Raw genomic sequence first — 10,079 nt, forward strand, 5'->3', positions numbered from 1 at the left:
AATGGAAAAAGTGTAATATTGTTGCTAATAAAAATAGGAAAAGAAGTATTCACTTTGATGTTATACAATGGTTCACGGTACATTCAAATTTGTCATGCTCTTTCAAGTGCTTATCATCAGCAAATTGCTGCTAGTTGCAGCCAACTGTTAAGAAGTCCCCACTATGCCTGCATTCATCAATTTCCCATCCATTGACATTAGCCACTATCTGTTTCAAGTCTTTCAAAAAACACTACACCAACCCCTTAATGAAGAGTACGCCAACCCCTTATTTTCCCCTTCTTATATGTTCTTTTGGCACCTTCCAAACTACACCAAAACTCCCACTCAACCAACCAAACTGACATGTGTGAGAAATTAAACCCCCCCTTATGCAACCACATCATGACTACATGTCCACCTCAGATGATCTGTTTAGCTTCCTCCTCTTAGAGGCTGGGCTGGTGTAAGAATTTTCACATGACCCAACTGTAATTTCATCACTTTTATAGCTCAAGCATGCAGCATCTAGCACCGCAATGGGGCTCTGTGGCACTGATGAGACTGGCCTACTTACACATTTAACAGGCTTACTGATCAATGCTATCTCTTGAATCAGTTCAAAACACTTCAATACTCTCTCCTGCAATCTAAAGACAGATGAACAAATTGATCAGATGGTTTGAATTTTAAATTGAACTATAAGTGATGGAAGATGAAGGAAAATCCTTCTTTGGGTGGGCACAACTATTTACCTATTCTACATGCATGCCACAGGAAATGGCCCTATCCAAATCCACCATTTGGGATTCTCCTGATACGGATATTGCCACTGCTAAAGCAATCTCAGAGGGCCTGAATTCCAAGAATTCAATCGCTGCATTTTATTTTTAAAAATTTCTCTGTTGGAAAAGTCCCAACTTTGCAAATGTTGGAGAAGAAGGCAAGATATAGACCTTTAACTGTGCTTAAGATGAGTTCGATGCATCGACAAATTTTGGATCTTGGCGGCAGTGTGCCTTCATTGATCCTTTGAAGAAAGTAATCTATGAACGAGAATGGAGTAACAGTTTGCATCCTCCACTTCAAAGTTTTCAACACCAGAAGCTCCATTCTCTATATAGTCCTAGCTTCAAAGAGGAATTTCGATTCTCCAACCTGATAAAACACATGATACTGGCATTCAGATGTGAAGAAAAAACATATAACATCTTCCAAAAGAAGACTGTAGCAATCCCCAAGCATATTAGATAATTGTCCAAAGAATTGTCCAAAGAATGGATAGCTAGGATCTTCTGATTTGTTGGTTATTTCTGACCTTTATGTGCCTTTTATGTGGGACAGTTGGTGATGGGGTTTTCCTCCTCAGTTCAGGGGAGAGACAATGCAGCGGGTTGAAAATTCGGAGCGTTTCACCGCGCTGCTCGACCGGTCGTGGGTGACGCTCGACCAGTTGAGTGGAGTCGAGTGGGGCTCGACTCAAAGTCTAGCAATCATCTGATGATTTTCTCCGAGGTGCTCGACCGGTCGAGTGGGCCGCTTGACATGTTGAGGACACTGCTCGACCAATCGAGCTTATGCAGATTTGAGTCCGGATCTTGTGCGGACTGCGAAAATCTGAGGCCTTTCGCAACAGGATGCGGAAGGGAGTTTCCAAACTATAAATAGGGGTGCCAAGGGCTTTTCTAGGTAATGAAAGAGGGTTTCCTAAAGCTTTACAAAGGTTTGCTAAAGGGTTTAGGGCTATCAAAGGTGAGAGAGAGAGAGAGAAAGAGAGAGAGGAAGCTTATGGAAGGGAGGTTCTGCTCGTAGAGGTGATCTACTGTGCACTTGATATCTCAGCGCTTCTATGTCCTCGTAATCAGTTAGATCTCTCCGTTTTTCTTTTATTCTCTTACTGTTTATTTGCTCTTGCATGAGTGAAGAAAGTTGTAACGTTCTGCTTGATAGTGGATTGTTGATCTAGACGAGGTCCCATGGTTTTTACCTCTTTGAGGGTTTTCCACATAAAAATCTCTTGTGTGGTGTGTGGTTTATGATTTGATTTGTTTCATTGCTTTATTATTGCATAATTCTGGTTTGATTTGGGAGGCTAGATCCTAAGGTTTTGTGCAAGGCCCCCAACAGTTGGTTATCTGTAAAAGTTTATCCAAACACACCTTAAACATGGCGGATTCAGATCTCATGATGGAGCTAAATACCATGGTTGTAGCAACTGTGGAAAGTGTACTAATGATCTGTTGGCTTGAGCAAAATAATATGCTAGAAGATGTAAGTGCTATGGTCTCATGCTCCTTTGATTGTCAAATTTTGTAGTGTCAAAATCATAATCTGTGTCTTGTGTAGCACATTGATATATATGTTCAAGGCAATGCATTACATGTACAAGGACAATGCTTCAAGATAAGAACAAGATCTACTTCAAAGAAATGCAAGATCAAGTACATTGTTCACTCTTTTAAGCTTCAAAGCCCAATGTCTTAAAGCGACATCGAAAGACAAGTGAACTGTTCATACTCAAGACTCAAGATAAAGTACAACTCAAGTACTACAAAATCAAGATTCAAAAGATCACAAGTTCAATCTTCATTATGTGTCACGATATCAAGCTTCATGAACTTCGAAGATCGTCTATCATCTGAAGAAAAGAAGGCTCAATGTTCATACGTTATGTTCAAGGTATGAAAGACCTTAGATTGACCTTAGGGTAGGTCAATTCGAATACATAACTTAAATTGAATCATTTTATAAGTGTTTGGTTTGTTCTTAGACTAGTCCTGGACACTGTTCGACTAGTCTTAGCACTGGCTCGACTAGTTCAAGAAATTCTAAGACCAATCCTAAGTTTTTTACAAATTTTTGAAATTTTTTGTTGAGCCACGACCAATCTTGGAGACTGCACGACCAGTCGTGTGAACAGTGCACGACTCGTCGTGGAGGTCCCTCGACCGGTCGTGGATGGCCTACGACCAGTTGTGGAACGGTTTTATTAGATCACGCTCAAAATTTTAAAAATTTGTTGGTCCTACAACCAGTCGTAGTGTCCACATGACCAATCGTGAACGTGACTTCTACACTTATAAATAGAGCACGATTTTCAGAGTTTGACAATTCAATTCAAGTAAAATCAAGGCATCAGTTTGAGAGATAAGTTTGTAAACTTCTTAAGCTATATTATGCTCATTTAATATTCTCTTTTATTAGCTTTTTATATTTGATTTTGTATTCTGTATTCCAATCTGATTTGAAAGAGGGATTGAAGAGTTACCACTTCTTGAAATCAAAATCAAATAGAGCTAGCTCAACTTGATTTAATTTAAAATCAATTTAGAATTTAGAACCATTTTAATTATGAGTGTGGACATTGAAATTCTATTCAAACTTCTACTCCGATTTGGTTCTTCCGGGATGCAACAAAAGGAGAATATCTAGGTATTTTACATTTGTGTAAATATTTTATTTTTGGTTTCTTTTGAGATTGAGCCAGAAAAATTTCATTGCTTTGGTTATCTGAGGAGATCTAGAAAACTCAGAGTGTGGGGTTTTTGAATTGTGTAAGCCCATTTGAAAGACACAATTGTGAGGTTTTAGGTGAACCTGGAAAAACCTATTTTGATAGTGAATGCTAATATCCACTGCGTGAGGATATTAGGAGTGGAGTAGTTATGTGGCTGTTGTTTAGCAGTTGGTGTACACACAGGCGAACCACTATAATTCTTTGTGTTTGGATGTGTGGTTTATTTTCTATATCTTTTATCATTTAAGTTTGTGGGATGTATTTGTGGATGTGAATATTGTAATAGCTTATATTTCCTTTCAAGCTATTTCTTTTTTATTCCTCTTCAGTTTCAGTTTTTGATACACAAATTATTCTAGTAAGGTTATCCTGTCATAAACCCTTGGTTTTTATGGTATAAGGTTATCCTTAGAACAACATTGGTATTAACCTCTCAATACTAGAATTTTGAGGTTGCTTTACATTTCCGTATTATGATTGTTTAAAATGTTATCTTTCCTTTAATTGATTAAATTCTGCTGTTATCATTTTAATTTGGCATAGTCATATTCACCCCCCCCTCTAGGACATATAACTCGGCCTTTTCAGAAGAGCCTTATGAACAACAACAACCACGTAATTGGACAAGTGCTCAAGCTGCAAATGCGATTATTAATGGGTCAGGGCTAATGTGCTTCAATTACATTCGTATGCACAAATATGCATTTTTTCGCCTTCGCGATATTATACGAGAGAAGAGTCACTTGCAAGGCACATTTGGCCGAAAGACACAGATCAACTGGACCGATTATATGGACGAATGTATGACTAATATACTAGTTGATGAAGCATTATTAGGAAGAAAAGCCAATAATGCTTTTAGAGAGGTCACTATCAACAAAGTGTGCAAAATGGTGGAAGAAATATTTTCTGTGCATGTGAGTAGTGAGAACTGCAGGAATCGATTACGACTGTGAAGAGCAAATATCTATTGAATAAGCTTGCGTTGAGCAAGAGTGGATTTAGCTGGGATGATGAAAGAAAATACGTAACTGCTGAAGTAGCGGTTTAGAATGAGTTAATACAGGTAAAACCTGAGATAAAAAATGATTAGAAATAAGTCATTCCCACTGCTTAAGCAATTCGAGTCTATATACGGAGATGATTCTGCCATGGGGAGTTATGCACGAACTCTATCTGATCCTGATGAAAAAGATGTCGTACCAACTCATGCCTTTGATGACATCCAATTGTTTCCAGTTAACTCCGATGCATATACACCATTTGTGCTCATAAACTCTTCATTTTGGGATGAGACACAATTTGAAACTCAACAATCTGGAGGAAGTAGTAAAAGGACTATAGGAACCTCAACTCTAGGGCTATCGAAGAAAAAGAAGGCTACTATTGGATCAACTGTCATAGAAAGATTTGATGGCCTTTGCAGATCAATAGACAAATTTGTCGCCCTCAATTCTATAACCGATGCTGCACTTATGATAACGAAATTATAGGAGGAGTTGGAGAACATGAAAATTGTCAATGAAGACATGTGTATAAGGCTTTTAGGTTCCTTTCAAATCAGCCGAATCTTATACATGGGTTCCTTCATAGTATATCCCCTGCCCAAAGGCATGTATGGTTGGAAAACATAGTTCCTAAATAGATTACTTTAGTTTAATGTTATTTACTTTTGACTTTCTTTCCCGTAAAGCATTATAAATATATCTTGTGAAGAAAGAAAATTTTTGCTTGGATATATTACATTCATGTTTTTTGCCCACATTACTAGCATTTTAAAAACATGGGCTCACTTTTATGGCCCACCTGTTGATTAGTTTAGCCTAAGAATTGGCCAAACTATTCATTTACATGGGCTTAATAAAATAGAATAATTTTATCTCGATCTTTTTTATGTGTCAATCTGATTTTTCAATGATTCTCCATTTCAACTTTATCTAGTGTGAATATCCAACTTATTACCTGCAACAAAGTTACAAGTTATCTAAATACAAAAACAAAGTTACCTGTAAGTAAGTTACAACTTACATCCAAACAGGATTACCTGTAACTTACTTACACCTGTAAATAAGTTACATGTAACTTTCTTATAACTTAAAAAAGTTAAAGGCATCCAAACAGGCCCTTACAAGATGAAGCCCAAAAAGCATATAAAAATGAATCATTACAGTTTAAAATACATGAAGCAATCAGTGTATGGTCCATACATAATGGGATCGGTGATTCCAATGGTGTGGCCCACGTGATGGATGTATAGGTCTGATTACCTAGAAACGGTAAAAGCGGAATATGCCAAACGATCTTCCTTGGTATGAGAAAAGCAAAGGCATACATCATAGTGGGGCCACATAAAACACATCATGGTGGGTCCGATCGGCGAGGAAAGAGAAGCTCACGTATTTGAAGATGCTGATGGAAGATGACGCTGCTCGATGGCGATGGAAGATGGAAGGTGACACTGCTCGATGGCGATGGAAGATGCTGCTACTCGATGGCGATGGAAGATGTTGCGGCTCGAAAATGGAAAAATAGCAAATGCCGCTCGATGTCCCGAATCCTCTTCTAAATTAGATAACTTTTCAAATTCAAAATAGTGTACATTTACCATTGTTTATAACAAAAAGATCTGTTAACGGTCGTACATGCAAGAGGGACCAATTTATGGACGGTTAAGATTTTATTATATAAAAAAATTATAAATATTAAACACCTAAAATTAGATAGATTATTTGAATGGTCTGGATAACTCTATATCATTGCCACTATTTTCATGAACGAGTCACAACTATTTTACATCATGTTCAAAAGTCACAAGCTTTTAGAAAAGAAAAAAAAAGGATAAACCTATCTTTGGAAAGGGGAGGGCTCTATGGGCCCCACCATGATGTATATTTTTCATCCACGCTGTCCATCCATTTCCCAAGATCATTCTGGGGTCGATCCCCAAATACGAGCCCTAAATAAGTCTCGGCCGAACCACAAAATGTGAAAAATCTGGACGATAGGACGTCCACCATTCAAAACTTCATCTATAGCGACGGATTAGTGACCTTCACGGACGAATTTTAGCCGTAGCCAAAACCACCCCAAGTCGGTCGGCCTCACCCAGTTTTTTAGTAGTGCCATACTATCTATTTCTCTTGAGCCACCCTTCATTACAAAAGTGAGGAAAGAAACCATTGAAAGGCTATTGATTCCCGTGCCACCATTCTCCTTACCCGTCCAATTGCATCACGTGTGTGTCATCACGGTCTATCATGTTAAAGAAAGAGCTGGAAATCAATCCGTGATTAAAAACTCGATAATTACACGTCAGAATTTGCTTGCTTAAATCTTTAAAAGCATTTAAAGTGTATACTTACGTTAAGAATAAAACAGGACGGCCTTAAGTGTCCAGGTGCCACAGTCCATACAGCTGCCTCGGTTGGAGGATCCAAACTATTGGTCTGAGTGGCCCTCCCTTGGATGGAAGATGCTCCTGAATTCTTACAAATCAAAGCTCATAATCCCTCAAGAAATATCCTACAAATAGAGGGTTAAAAAATATACATCAATTGTCTAGGGAAGCTAGTAAAACTCACCAAAAACTTATAATACCTTGGTCCAGGAATCAGGCCACCCACAAATCAGGTGACCTAGATATGGACAATGGAAATTGACATCCACATTCTGCATGGATGGTCCCATCACATTATCCGAGTAGCCTGAACTTTGTACCAGGGTAGTTATACACTGGACCGTAACTGATGAGCAGCTTTGATCATTTGCATTATAGAAACTCTCTGCTCAAGCATTGGTGGAATCCGAGTCTGGATTAGGGAAAATTGCGTTTACTTTGAAAGTTATAATACAACCAAACTTAGACTAATAAACATTATAGATATGAAGTCACCTCACACGTGCCAACATAGATTCTCGTATAAATGAAATCTGTTACTGAAACCAGAAAAGTGATGTGCTACCATTCACACTGCAACCTGAAAAGTGAGAGGCTGAGTTCGAAATGTGACCATTCCAAGGGAGGCCATGGTGAGGTTTGTCGGGAATTCACTACCCTCGGCTAGCTTCTCTTACATTCCAGGCAAATACAGTTTTCGTAACCTGAGAAGATGTTGTAGAGTAAACGATGTTGGAATTCTCTGTCGTATTCCTGATGACACAAACAAAGACTGGAAGCAGTCCAATTTAGCAATTGATTCATACAACACCTCAATATATGCTTCCAACTCTAAACATATTCCTAATTTTCTAAGATTGGGCAGATTTGGTAAGCAACTGTAGATCCAATTGCCGGCCATTACATATCTCACAGTCTGAAGGTTACTTATCTTGTCGGGTCTTGGATACCCTTCAATAAGATACACTCCCAAAGAAGTCCAGGTACCTTGTACATGTTTTCGCAAAAACCAAATCAGGTCTACGCAGTATGTGGGCCCGATAATGGAAATGGGTGGATGGATTAGACAACTTCAGCCAAGTTTCAAAGCCGTTCATTTTTTTTTTTTTTGCAAAGTGTGGCCCACTTGATCAGTGGATCAACCTGATTATTGGGCTAGGGCATTCATACATTGGTGCCGTTCTAACAGATGGATTGGATCTTAGACCAATCATGCTGTGACGGCATGCGGTGTGTGTACATGATCTTTACTGCACGTGTGCGGGCTTAGCAAAGCTCTTTCAGTATTATATCATTAACATCATCATTGTGACTTGCTACCCTGCATAGTGAAAAATTTCGTTCTCGGCAGTTTCTCAGCCTAGAAATTTCTCGAGAGATTTTCAAATTTTGAGGTTTTACTAGGGATACTATTGGGAAAATGTCATCGAAAATAAAAATGTTTAAAAATATTTATTGTAAAGGGATTTTTACAGCAAAATCCTTCAGACTGGGATTTTACCAAATGCTGTATCCAGGAACAAATATCACTGGGGAGTGCTTTTTCGGAGGTGAATTTACGTTGCTGCCTTTATATATATATATATATATATATATATATATATATATATATATATATATATATATATTGCAAAGCAGGGATTGAGAATTGTGGGGCCTGTGTGGCATGTGTCTAACATCCAACCTTTATTTTTTTGGAAACCGAGATTCATATATATCATTCTGGACAAAACTTACATTTCGGGTCTTCCGAGGAAAAAAAGAACATGGCGAAGACCTATCGTAATAGAATCTGGCCCAATCGGATCCCAAAACCAAAAAGAAAACAGAAAACTAGAAAACTAGAAAAATAGACAAATGGAAACTACCTCTCCCTGATGGCGCCTAACCCCACTCTGTCTAAGAAAAGAAGCTCACACACCTGATGGGGAAGCTCGGCCCATGTAGAGCTGCAAAAGACTGATTGGGACGAACTCCCCTCACGGGCTAGTGCATCAGCCGAGGCGTTGCCTTCCCTGAAAATATGCGTAAATTCTACCTTCCCTTGGAGGGAAAACTTTTCTGTCATTGCCATCCAACCTCTCCATTTCCAACCAAGGCTAATTCTCTCTTTAAACACCTTAACCACCAACTCAGAATCATATGTATGGCCACCTTAAAAAAGCCTTTCTCTAGACACATTGCTAACTCGTCGTGAGTTGCTCGTACCTCAGCCCCAATGTTAGACATCACCCCATACCCGCGTATGAGAAGCTGGAGATAAATTCACCTTTGTCGTTCCTACAGACTCCCCCACCCCCTGCTAGGCCCTGGTTGCCTCTAGAAGACCCATCCACATTTACTTTGACCCATCCCACGGGGGGTCTATGCCATGTAACTACCGAGTCGCATCCATTCCTCACTCCACATGAGCCAACATCTAGCAGAGGGTTGTCACTGGAAGAAAACGTACCTGATCGTCTTTCAACAACTTTGGTGCTCACGCTGGTTAACCATCATGAAACTCGAGCTATCACAGAACCCGCCGCAGGAGCCTTACTCTCGAAAACTGCCATATTTCTTGCTTTCCACAATTCCCACCAAATAAGGGTAGAGCTAACTGAATGCTGAGGTGGTGTGAATTTCTGACCGTAGAGGCCATCCTCCATTGCATAATCCTAGCTTCCACCATAGAGGCCTAGAATATGCTAATACCAAAAGACATCTCAAAAAACTTTCACACAGATATAGCTAACTCGCCATCCAGAAAAAGGTGAGACAAGGACTCCCCGGCTAGGCCCCGAACCAATCCCTCTCTATAGCAAATGCAACTCGATGCTAAGTGAATGCCCGATTGAATAGCAGTCTCTAACATCCAACCTGTCAGCAAATGAAAACCAACATTATTATTAGATGAACCAAAAGTACGGAGGATCCAATCATAAAGTGGGCCAGTCCATTAAAAAAATATATGCACACCATTCAAAACATCCAAGTTCAATTGCAGCCTATTTGATGATTTGATTAGCTTGATTACTTGTTCGTGTGACCATCAGCACGGGGTCCATACGTTGGACAAGTTGGATGTTTCATACGTACCATGCGGGCCTCACTAGTCTCGACTTTTACTACTTTCTAAAGGGCAAAAAAAAAAAAAAAAAAAGATTAGGGCATTTTTGTAATTTCGTTTCTCCAAAAGCACCTCCT

General features: G+C 39.2%; 1 pseudogene; it reads right to left on the reverse strand.

Moving 5' to 3' along the window:
• Positions 1-388: 388 nt before the first annotated feature.
• Positions 389-8,961, reverse strand: LOC131257612 (cyclin-D4-2-like; annotated as a pseudogene).
• Between the last annotated feature and the right edge of the window lie 1,118 nt (positions 8,962-10,079).

The sequence above is a fragment of the Magnolia sinica genome, chromosome 10 (assembly GCF_029962835.1).
Source record: "Magnolia sinica isolate HGM2019 chromosome 10, MsV1, whole genome shotgun sequence".
NCBI lineage: Eukaryota > Viridiplantae > Streptophyta > Magnoliopsida > Magnoliales > Magnoliaceae > Magnolia > Magnolia sinica.